Genomic DNA, 9,583 nt, shown 5'->3' with positions numbered 1-9,583 from the left:
CTCATTGTCTAAAAAAAAGCACGGAAAGTCATAGCCTTTCTAATTCAATATCAACGAATTGTGGGAAAGAACTGGCACTTTGCTTCTAATAAGATCATGTATTTATATAAAAAAATAACTAGACGATTCTATCATATGGAATTATAATTTGGGTAAGTTCATCTCGAAATGCGAGCCACAAAATCCCACAAATAAGGGGAAGGGGGAATTTAGCTTGCCCAATGATTAAATTAGTATATCTTGGAGCCATCTGAGTCAAATTTCAAATTTTTTTTTTTTTGATCAACAGACATACCAAGATTTAAAATTTGAATTGAGTATATGAAAATCTCAAGATTAGAAAAAGTTAATTAGAAATCTATCACAGCTTGAAACCTTGGGAATTAAATCCCCATTCTACACTTAACTTATCAAATACAAAAATAACAAACACATAATTATTTGTTTTTTAAGGACTATTTCGACTTAATGCCTACATACATCTTTGTTAGAGTTTATATTTCTCTGACGATTTGATCTTTATTTGAATATTTTAGGATGAATAGAAAAGGATATATTAACTAAGAGCTTTAAACTGACAGAACTAGTCATTATAAGAATTCACCAAAATATTAAGGTAGACATCAACCGTGTAATAAATATATATGGCGGCTGTGGAAATACAGAAATAGACTTTTCTTGTAAAATTGTAAATTCTGTAACTCAAGCGAAATATATAGAACTTTAAAAAGTGAAAAGATACGCTACGTTGTTATGAAAAGTAAAATTCTGATTAGTAAATATTTGGGTATTTGTCAAAGTTGACACTGTTTATTAAAACATTATTTTAAAAAGAAACAGTGATTAGTTAATGCTTTATTGCCTATACCTAAAACCCTCGTTATATATTTCTTATATGCCTTTATATCTTTTCGTTCGTTTTTCTTGTTACACCCCAAAAAGAACTAGTTTTTAATGTTTAATATATATTTTATGTATATTCAGGTTATATCTTTATCCTCTTTTTCTGTGTTCATTACTATCATAGGTACTAAGTGATGCCATAAAGTTAAGCGACATGCTAAAAGGTGTGACCTATACAAATTGTCACAAAGAGTGCATGACCTCAAAAGATGGCTCAAGACCTATCTTTTTTTACATTAAGAAGCTTAACTTATTTACTATAGCGGTCGTAAGTGCAAAGGGAAAATATTGTGCTGAAAATTTTAAATATTATATTTTTTCAACACATGGTGAGCAGCTTTTTATTTTTTTAAGGCAGGGCAGTTTGTATAGCTTACTATTTTTGTATCAGTATTTTTATACCATTTTAATTTCAACAGATTTATTCGTACTTTAAGCCTCAATAGATTTTAGATTAAACTAGACCTACGGTGCCTGAGCAACGTGAAGTGTTCCGGCAACCTTTGTCCGGCTTCGTCGAGTAAAGTGGTTTTGTTTCTTTGCTATCGGTCAAACGCTGAAGCTGTCAGCCTATCGAAGCTTTTAAAACGTTGTGTTCAAAGAAGAACGCGATCATGAATCACATGATCAAAGGCTATTCCTCAGCGTTGAAAAAACAACAATAACAAAAGAATATCGAAAGAAGGGACTAAATTGACTTTGCAGCCAGTTGGACTTTATGCTTTTCGATCGTAGACATCGTGACGGATGAAAGCTTAGAACAATAATTCTGATTCAATCTTACATAATCTTACATGCATACATATCAACGATGTATTGGTGAAACAATTGACGGCATTTTAAAATAAAATTTTCGTCATTGGGACGAATCATTAGTCCAAAGGAATAATAATTCATTGCACTGCATTTCTTATCTGTTTGTTTGTTAGTGGATGGATCTGTCAATTTATTATTAAAGTGTTAGCCGTCGGCTCCATCCCCAAAAAAAGGATATTGTAGGGCATCGTAGCATCGATGAGTTTCAGCAATTCTTACCAACTGAGCGTTTCGCTTATGAAGAGTAATATCTCGAGGTAAAAACTGACCACCGACCATAACGATTGCCACTTCTTCGATAGTTGGAGCATTGTATATACGCACATGTTCGCCCATAGGCGTTTTCTCAGCGGAAACAACAATTTTATGCGTATCAGTAAGCATCATATCGATTGTAGTTTTGAACAGGCGCACTATATCATTGTTTTTGTGGAAAAGATGTTGCAATTGGGAAATGATTGACCCACAACGTCGGGAGAAATTTTACAACGTGCATTTTCTTTTGGCATTATCTCTTTGAGCCTCAAGCCTGTTTTCACATTGTTCTTGCGATTCCTCGGCACAATTTTTTTGGTAATTTCTCTTTGAGCTGCGAGCCTGTTTTTATGTTGTTCTTGTGATTCCACGGCACGATTTTTTTCGGTAATTTATCTTTGAGACGCAAGCCTGTTTTCACGCTGTTCTTGTGATTCCTCGGCACGCTTTCTTTTCTTACTTTCTCTATTAGCCGCAAGCCTTTTGGCATTAACTCTTTGAGCAGCTTACTCGGCTGTTTAATCTAGAATTGTAGGATTTATACTAAAATTTCTCTTTGAATCGTCCCCTTATATTCTTATAATGACGTCATAAACAAAGTCATATAAAAATGACGTTATCTATATATATAAAAATAAGTTGTTTGTCTGTTGACAGACGTCATGTTTGTGTGTCGACTGACGTCATGTTTGTCGACTGACGAAATTACAGACCGGGACATTGGGACATAGGGAATATAAATGACGACCGGGACACCGGGACAAAACTACAACGGGGACGCCGGGGGACACAGGGAGGATATATAAATGGCGAACGGGACAAAAGGAATATTCGATTAGCAATCACCATCAACAAAGCACCGGGACACAAATGACGACCGGGACACAGGGAATATAAATGACGACCGGGACACTCAAAGAAAAATTACAGACTAGGACAACGGGACACAAATGACGACCGGGACACAAATGACGACCGGGACACAGGGAATATAAATGACGACCAGGACACCGGGACACAACTACAACGGGGACGCCGGGGGGCACAGGGGGATATATAAATGACGATGGGGACACAGGGAATGTTCGATTAGCAATCACCATCAACAACGCATGATATAAATGACAACGGGGACACAGGGAATGTTCGATTAGCAATCACAATCAACGACGCTTGATTATATATATATATATATATATATATATATATATATATATATATATATATATATATATATATATATATATATATATATATATATATATATATATATATTTATATATATATATATTTTATATATATTCACAGGTGGGACACAGGGACACAACTAAAATGGCGCGTAACTAATATGGCGCGTAACGACTTACGTGCGCGGGAGGGGCTTGGGGGGGGGGGGGTGCGAAGCGCCCCCACCAACTAGGTGTAGGGTTAGTGCGAAGCGCAACCCCAACAGCTAGTAATACATATATACATATATATATATATATATATATATATATATATATATATATATATATATATATATATATATATATATATATACTAGCTGTTGGGGTGGCGCTTCGCGCCACCCCAGCACCTAGTTGGTGGGGCACTTCGCGCCCCCCCCCAAGCCCCCCCGCGCGCGTAAGTCGTTACGCGCCATATTAGTTACGCGCCATTGTAGTTGAGTCCCTGTGTCCCACCTGTGAATATAGATAGATTTATATATGTGTTTCAAACTACGTAAAAATTGCGAATATACAACATTCTTGGCTTTCCCACTACTGGGAGCTTTCCGTTTCCAATTGCCAGCAATTGATCTGAAAATGTTTGACCAGAGTCATCGTTTTGCAATCGGACACGCATATTTGTAGTTAATTTTAATATTTTTACGTGTGCCCATAAATTAGAATTTTTCAGGCAAGCATTCATTTCGTCTGCAGGAGTTAAACTACGTAAAAATTGCGAATATACAACATTCTTGGCTTTCCCATTGTCTGTGCATATACAAAGCCGTATGTACTAATAATGACGTCATATGCAAACGCTCTTTTTACAAACAAACAAACATGCATACACACAACTCGTTTTTGTATAGATAGATAGATAGATCGATACAATACAAATTAACTGCGTAAAACTTGCGAATATATAACATTCTTCGCTGTCCAATTGTCGCTGCATATAAATAGATTGTCAGGTTTACCGACCCTCGAACATGCAACGTACAATTGTCCATGGGAAAAACAATCAGTTTTAAGATCTATACCACATTTTTCTAATGATTGACCTTGAGCTTTGTTAATGGTGATTGCAAATGCTAATCGAATTGGGAATTGCAATCTTTTAAATTGAAAAGGCAGATCCGTTGGAATCATGGGAATGCGAGGAATAAGAACAGCCTCACCCTCAAAAGGCTCTGTCAAGATTGTGGCCTCTATTAGGTTTTCCATTGTTTTTTTTTACGGCAAGTCGCGTGCCATTGCAAAGCTTTGGTGGGTTGATATTTCTTAAAAGTATTATTGGTACGCCTATTTTTAGTTGTAGCACGTGTGTTGGAAACCCTTTAAGATCTATGGAATTTAAAAATTCAGATGGATAATTAACCGCTTCATTTGGTTCCAAAACTGTGTCGACTGACTTGTAAAGGACTGCCTGGTCTCGAATCTTGGTCAAAACAATATTGTTGATTTCGTGGAAGTCTATATTTTTGGGTGCGAGAATCGCTCTTTCACTTAGCCATTTATTATTTTTATAATTTTTTAGAATATTCGGAAATAATTTTTCAATCAATTCACTTTTGGACGTCACTAAATTACAGAAATCAGCAGGTAGTTGTATACGTCCTGAAATTGAGTCTACTGGGAGCTTTCCGTTTCCAATTGCCAGCAATTGATCTGAAAATGTTTGACCAGAGTCATCGTTTTGCAATCGGACACGCATATTTGTAGTTAATTTTAATATTTTTACGTGTGCCCATAAATTAGAATTTTTCAGGCAAGCATTCATTTCGTCTGCAGGAGTTGATCTAGGTATTATAGGTAATGTTTGCCTGAAATCTCCCGCAAGCAATATTAATGTGCTGCCAAAGGGTTTCGACTTCCCTCTCAAATCTTTCAAGCATTGATCCAGAGCCTCGAGCGATTTTTTGTGTGCCATTGTGCACTCATCCCAAATAATAAGTTTGCATTGCTGCAATACTTTACCCATCCCAGATGATTTGGAAATATTGCACGTGGGAGTTTCTGTAGAATGCAAATTCAGAGGCAATTTCAAAGCGGAATGAGCAGTTCTTCCACCAGGCAGCAATGTTGCAGCTATTCCGGACGACGCAATTGCCAACGCTATATCATTTTTTGATCGAATTGATGCCAGAATCAGTTTTATCACAAACGTTTTACCAGTACCTCCTGGCGCATCCAAAAAGAAAATTTCTCCAACGTTGTTATCGACACAATGCATTATCGTATCATAAATGTCTTAAAACTAAAGTGTAGTTATAAATTTCTGATGTAAAATCAAAAGTCATATCTGACGTCTCTAACTGTTTTCGATGGAGTATATCTTCGGACATTTTTGACTTATATTTTTCCCATAACTCTGTAGGAGCTGATGGAGAGCAAGTTGTTAAAATGATGCCAAACAATGCACGAATTTGACTTGGGGTTGACGTTTCGCACGCGTCATTGATGCAGTTATCCCAGTGTTGGTCATTCTCCAATAAATTCAGAGCTTGGCATGCACTACGGTAAGTGTCATGTATAGTACCGTTTACAGTTCTCAAATACTCAAAGGATGTCGGACCGGGTACATTCACCAAAAGCAAGCGTAGAAAGAAGCATTCATGTTGATTGGGGTGAACGGTGTAGAGTCTTCCTATCTTGGTATCTTTGAAGATGGTAGGTTGGCCGTCGACTGACTTACCCTGTTTTCGACGTTCAAATACTTTATTTTTAGTATTCCACGTGTAATACGAAGGCACTTCAGTATACAGCAGTTTTTTTGCAAAAGAAATCATTTTTGCAAAGCGAAAAAAAGCTGTTAATTTTGTATCCGGTGGATTCAGGGCTCTTTGTTGCACGTTGGTTTCTGAGAAATAAACACGTTGACCATTCTGTAAATGTACTGCTAAGTGAACAACAGCTGGACTACGTTCATGTATCGGAAATGAAAGAATTCGCCAAACAGCTTCATTACTGCTTATGTATCTTCCAGCCTGATATTGTACGATTTCGTCGAAATCTTTGATTTCGGGCTGCAAGCCAAAAAATGCCATGTCACTGCCTTTGTTGACGTATTTACATATGTATTTGATGGCCTTTACGGAGTTACAGTATTCAACGTTTATGTGTGCATTAAATGTTTTTGATAATGATGGGGAATATGGAACAACCCACTGGTTATCTACTTCGATGGTGGTACCGTTACACTTTTTTATTATTGCTGTTTTACCACCATCTTCAGTAGATCTTCTTCTATATTATGGGTAACCATCATTGCCAGTAATTGTGTTGGATACTAAAAGTGGAGGATATTGCTTTGTGCACCTTCCTTTTGCCATGCATGGTGAATTTTCGTTCAGTGCACCGCAAGGTCCATGTATCATATTTTTTACAATAATATCATGTAACCCCTTATCGACATTTTTATCAGGTATTTCAGTGGAAATCACATCATCAATTTCGTTCGAAGTAATTTTTTTATGTAGCCAGATTAGTATATGTGCGTGTGGCAAACCTCGTTTTTGCCATTCCCATTGTTTCACCATTGAATTTCAAGGCCTTGCAATAGGGACAAATTTTAGACATTGTCCCGATTTGAACACATCTACTCAAGCTATAATCATCGACTGGGCTGTACCTGAATGCCAGGCGATAACTTTCAGGTTGCTCTGATTCCTCGGCACGCTTTCTTTTCTTACTTTCTCTATCAGCAGCAAGCCTGATTTCTTGCTGTTCTTGTGATTCCTCGGCACGCTTTCTTTTCTTACTTTCTCTATCAGCAGCAAGCCTGATTTCTTTCTGTTTTTGTGATTCCTCGGCACGCCTTCTATTTGCACTTTCTCTTTTAGCAGCAAGTCTGCTTTCGCGTTGCTCTGGTAGTTCCTCGGCACGCTTTCTGTTCTTTCTTTCTCTATCAGCCTCAAGCCTGTTTCCTTGCTGTTCTTTTGATTCCTCGGCACGCTTTCTTTTCTGACTTTCTCTATCAGCAGCAAGTTCTTTGGCATAGACTCTTTGAGCATCTTCATCGGCTTTTGCCATTGTAGGTTCATCAGTCATTTTAAACTTAAACATTAATAGATTTCTACGTGAACATATATGTCTTAAATATCTTTAATGGCGTCACCGTCATAGCAAAAATGACGACAACTAACTTCATTACGTCAGTCGACACAGAAACATGACGTCACCTGACAGACACACAGACAGACAACTTATTTTTATATATATAGATACATATATATTGTAACGTCATATAATGACGTTATAATGACGTCATATGCGTACAAACACAGTAACATACAACTTATTTTCATATATATATATATATATATATATATATGTATATATAAATTTTATGATTATGATTTTAAACTTATGAGCTTTCAGCAATTAATATCATCATATGTTAAATATTCAATTTAATTTTATTTGCTCTTTTTAATACTGTTGAAGACAAATATAGCTTCACTAAAAACTAGAGTTTGGATACTGCCCCCTTCCTTCACTATAAAAATCTAAAGCCTATTGTGTCATTGATACTTCACTGAAAACGAATTGTATTACAAATAATTTCTTTTACAGTTATTACAGCATTGAAAATGAATATAAAATTACAGTGAAACAAAATGCTGAACTGACGATCTTTCAAAAGCTTTAGTATTATCAATGAAACCTTCAGTTTAATTTACACGTTTAGTTTTCAGGAAAGTCCCACTGACGCAGGGGGTTTTAGACTTTGACAGTGCAAGAAAGAGGAAAGACCCAAATCTTGTTTGGAGTGATTATTTTTTCGTTCTATGCTTGATTCGCATATTCAATTTAAGTTTTATTCGTTTTAAGATTTATTAATTCATTTATAGTAGTACCTATTGTAGGTTAATTTGCTATCTTTCATTATTTAGTTTTTGTTCGCTTCGGATTTCATTTGTACTTCAATAGCAAAATATTTTTGTTCGTTCCAAGCTTGATTTGCATATTAAATAGTTCTTGGTAACGAACTGCAGTAAAGAGCGACCCGGCTCAATAGTGACCGAAACTCTAAAAAACGGAATTTTGATACCAATAGTTACATCAAAAGAATCATATCTTAATGCTGATTTTAAATATTTGAGTTTCATAAAGTTTTAATCTTACCTATCAAAAGCAACAAGCTGAGAAATTTGCCATTTTTAGAAAATAGGGGAAAACAACCTATAAAAGTAAAAGAATCTTAACGAAAATCACACAATAAGATTCAGCGCATCAGAGAACCCAACTGTGAAAGTTGCAAGCTCATTTTTGCAAAATATGTGGAATTTTTGTTTTTTACCAGAAGACAGATCACGGATACGTGTTTATTTGTTTGTTTGTTTGTTTCTTTTGTTTTTGTTTTTTCCTTAGGGGTGATCGTATCGACCCTGTGGTCCTAGAATGTCACAAGAGTGCTCATTCTAACGGAAATTAAAAGTTTTATTGCCCTTTTTAAGTGACCGAAAAATTGGAGCTACCATTCCCCCCCAATCCCCGTGGGAGGAGCTGCAAGTTACAAACTTTGACCTGTGTTTACATATAGTAAAAGTTATTGAGAAGTGTAAAGCCGTTTTGATGGGTTTTTTTTGGTAGGTGTAGGAGGGGTTGAGGGGATGGGGTTAGGTGGTGGATCTTTCCACCAAGAAATTGGTCATGGGGGAAGACAATTTTCATGAAGGGACGCAGGATTTTCTTGCATTGTTTAATAAATACTGAAAAAATTAAATACCAAGAGTTTATTCAAATGAAACTTAGGGGAAGCATCAAAACTTAAATCGAACAGATATTGTTATGTATATAGGAATAACCTCCTCTTAATACCTCACTCTTTACACTAAAGCATTTTTTAGTAATTTGAACTATTTATTCTACGGCCGTTGTGATTCAGGGGTCATTCTTAAGGAATTGGACAAAATTTAAGCTTTAGTGCAAAGAGTGAGTTATTGACGAGGGGCGATCCCCCTCACATACGTAATAAAAACATGCGAATATAGAAGTTAGTTATGGAAAATAATTCGGAATTATGCATATTTCTTACTAATAAAAATTTCCGTTAAAACTAAGAGTTCCAGTTGCCTTTTTAAGTAACCAAGAAAATTGGAGGGCGACTAGGCCTCCTTCCCCGCTCCCTTTATCTTAAAATCGTCCCATCAAAACTGTGAGAAAGCCATTTAGCCAAAAAAAAAATTAATATGCAAATTACGTTTTAATTATTCATATGGGGAGAGCCAAGATCAAAACATGCATCCACTCAAAAATGTTCAGAAATTAAACAAAAAAATACTTTTTAACTGAATGTAAGGAGCGACATTAAAACTTAGAACGAACAGATATTATCCCATTTATGAAAGGGGTTGTTCTCTTCTCTACGCCCTGCTCTTCACACTAAAGTTTTT

This window comes from Artemia franciscana, chromosome 9 (assembly GCF_032884065.1).
Source record: "Artemia franciscana chromosome 9, ASM3288406v1, whole genome shotgun sequence".
Classification (NCBI taxonomy): Eukaryota; Metazoa; Arthropoda; class Branchiopoda; order Anostraca; family Artemiidae; genus Artemia; species Artemia franciscana.
The sequence above is the reverse complement of the archived record's forward strand: the minus strand, read 5'-3'. Positions refer to the sequence as shown.